The following is a 2,500-nucleotide window of genomic DNA, read 5'->3' as shown; positions in this document are numbered from 1 at the left end:
CTCGTTAGTTTCTTTTCCTCCGCTTAGTAATATGCTTAAATTCAGCGGGTAGCCTCGTCCGACCTCAGGCCGAAAGTAAGGACCGGGACTATTCTTCCCGTTCCGCGCTCGCCGTCGGCGCCGCGCGCCGCCGCGCACCTCGATTCCCGCCCTTGAGCCGCCAGCCGTTGGCCTCTTCGAGGTCGACTCGCCGCCGCCGCGCGGGATTCTGGTCGCGATCGTCGCACATCGTGCCGTGCTGTCTTGAGCGGGACGGGCGCTCGCGCGTCCGACGCCGCAGCAGCCGCGCGGAGAAATCCCCGCGCGGAACGTTTGCAACGCGACCCTGAGGCGGGCGCGGCCCCGGGATTGACCCGAGGCCGCAATTTGCGTTCAGAACGTCGATGCTCAATGTGTCCTGCAATTCACACTAATTCACGCAGCTAGCTGCGTCCTTCATCGACTCACGAGCCGAGTGATACACCGCCAAGAGCCATCCACGATTGTTTCGCTCGCACAGTGCCTCGCACTAAAGGGTGACAAAATATACCGCGCCGAGCGGTCGGCCAGGCCGACGCTTGAAGCCGGAGCGCGCGGCACCGCGGCACTCGACGCGCAAACATTACCGGGTGACCGAATCGCCGGCCGGCGCGCCGCTCCTCGCGGGTCGGGCGCCGGGTAGCAAAAACTTTTTCTCTCGCTTGTCCGAGTTTCGCGTTCGCCGAAGCGTTTGCGAGACCGTTAATGATCCTTCCGCAGGTTCACCTACGGAAACCTTGTTACGACTTTTACTTCCTCTAAATGATCAAGTTAGATCGTCTTCTCGGACGCCGGCTCGACCGTTGCCGGCCGCGCCAGGTCCAATCGGAGGACCTCACTAAACCATTCAATCGGTAGTAGCGACGGGCGGTGTGTACAAAGGGCAGGGACGTAATCAACGCGAGCTAATGACTCGCGCTTACTGGGAATTCCTCGTTCAAGGGAAATAATTGCAATTCCCTATCCCTAGCACGACCGGGGTTCAGCGGGTTACCCAGACCTGTCGGCCAAGGCGAGCACATGCTGATCCGGTCAGTGTAGCGCGCGTGCGGCCCCGAACATCTAAGGGCATCACAGACCTGTTATTGCTCAATCTCGTGTGGCTAAACGCCACTAGTCCCTCTAAGAAGTTAGACGCCGACCGATTGGGTCGCGTAACTAGTTAGCAAGCCAGAGTCTCGTTCGTTATCGGAATTAACCAGACAAATCGCTCCACCAACTAAGAACGGCCATGCACCACCACCCACAGAATCAAGAAAGAGCTCTCAATCTGTCAATCCTCACTGTGTCCGGGCCGGGTGAGATTTCCCGTGTTGAGTCAAATTAAGCCGCAGGCTCCACTCCTGGTGGTGCCCTTCCGTCAATTCCTTTAAGTTTCAGCTTTGCAACCATACTTCCCCCGGAACCCAAAGACTTTGGTTTCCCGCAAGCTGCCGGAGAGGTCGTAAAACTAACGCCCCCCGATCGCTAGTTGGCATCGTTTATAGTCAGAACTAGGACGGTATCTGATCGTCTTCGAACCTCTGACTTTCGCTCTTGATTAAAGAAAACATTCTTGGCAAATGCTTTCGCAGTCGTTCGTCTTGCGCCGATCCAAGAATTTCACCTCTAACGGCACAGTACGAATGCCCCCGTCTGTCCCTCTTAATCATTACCTCGCGCTCCGAAAACCAACAAAATAGAACCGAGGTCCTATTCCATTATTCCATGCACCATTATTCAGGCGAATCGCCTGCTTTGAACACTCTAATTTTTTCAAAGTAAACGTTCCGGCCGCCGCCGACACTCAGTCAAGGGCACCGGCGGAGAACCGGAGGTGAGGCCAGGACGGCCAGTACACGCCTTGCGACGGACCGGCCGCCTGCGCCCAAAATCCAACTACGAGCTTTTTAACCGCAACAACTTAAATATACACTTTTGGAGCTGGAATTACCGCGGCTGCTGGCACCAGACTTGCCCTCCAATGGATACTCGTTAAAGGTTTTAAAGTGTACTCATTCCAATTACAGGGCCTCGTTTAGAGTCCTGTATTGTTATTTTTCGTCACTACCTCCCCGCGTCGGGAATGGGTAATTTGCGCGCCTGCTGCCTTCCTTGGATGTGGTAGCCGTTTCTCAGGCTCCCTCTCCGGAATCGAACCCTGATTCTCCGTTACCCGTAAGAACCTCGGTAGGCCAGTACCGTACCGACGAAAGTTGATAGGGCAGACACTTGAATGATCCGTCGCCGGTGCGAGACCGTGCGATCCGCAAAGTTATCCAGAGTCACCAAAGGTTGCGGGCCGAAGCCCGGTCGGTTTTTGGTCTGATAAAAGCACGCCTCCCGCGAGGTCGGCGCTTCACGCATGTATTAGCTCTAGCATTTCCACAGTTAACCACGTAAAACGTACGATCAAATGAACCATAACTGATTTAATGAGCCATTCGCAGTTTCACTGTACGAGAGCTCGTACTTAGACTTGCATGGCTTAATCTTTGAGACA

General features: G+C 55.2%; 2 non-coding genes and 1 pseudogene across 2 annotated transcripts in view; all 3 read right to left on the bottom strand.

The window, feature by feature from the left end:
• The window catches only part of LOC146142907 (large subunit ribosomal RNA), a 3,679-nt pseudogene extending 3,607 nt beyond the window's left edge, over nucleotides 1-72 (bottom strand).
• A 248-nt stretch (nucleotides 73-320) lies between these two features.
• On the bottom strand, nucleotides 321-474 carry LOC146142906 (5.8S ribosomal RNA). Its single transcript, XR_014499197.1, has one exon. It is a non-coding gene; the product is annotated as a 5.8S ribosomal RNA (ribosomal RNA).
• Nucleotides 475-721: 247 nt separating this feature from the next.
• The window catches only part of LOC146142905 (small subunit ribosomal RNA), a 1,811-nt gene continuing 32 nt past the window's right edge, over nucleotides 722-2,500 (bottom strand). Inside the window, exon 1 of the ribosomal RNA XR_014500225.1 lies at nucleotides 722-2,500. This exon is cut by the window's right edge and continues 32 nt beyond it. This is a non-coding gene — a ribosomal RNA (small subunit ribosomal RNA).

Source organism: Ascidiella aspersa, chromosome 5 (genome assembly GCF_963924565.1).
Source record: "Ascidiella aspersa chromosome 5, kaAscAspe10.2, whole genome shotgun sequence".
In the NCBI taxonomy this organism is placed as follows: Eukaryota; Metazoa; Chordata; class Ascidiacea; order Phlebobranchia; family Ascidiidae; genus Ascidiella; species Ascidiella aspersa.
Note: the sequence above shows the minus strand (reverse complement) of the source record. Positions and strands in the feature narration are given on the sequence as shown.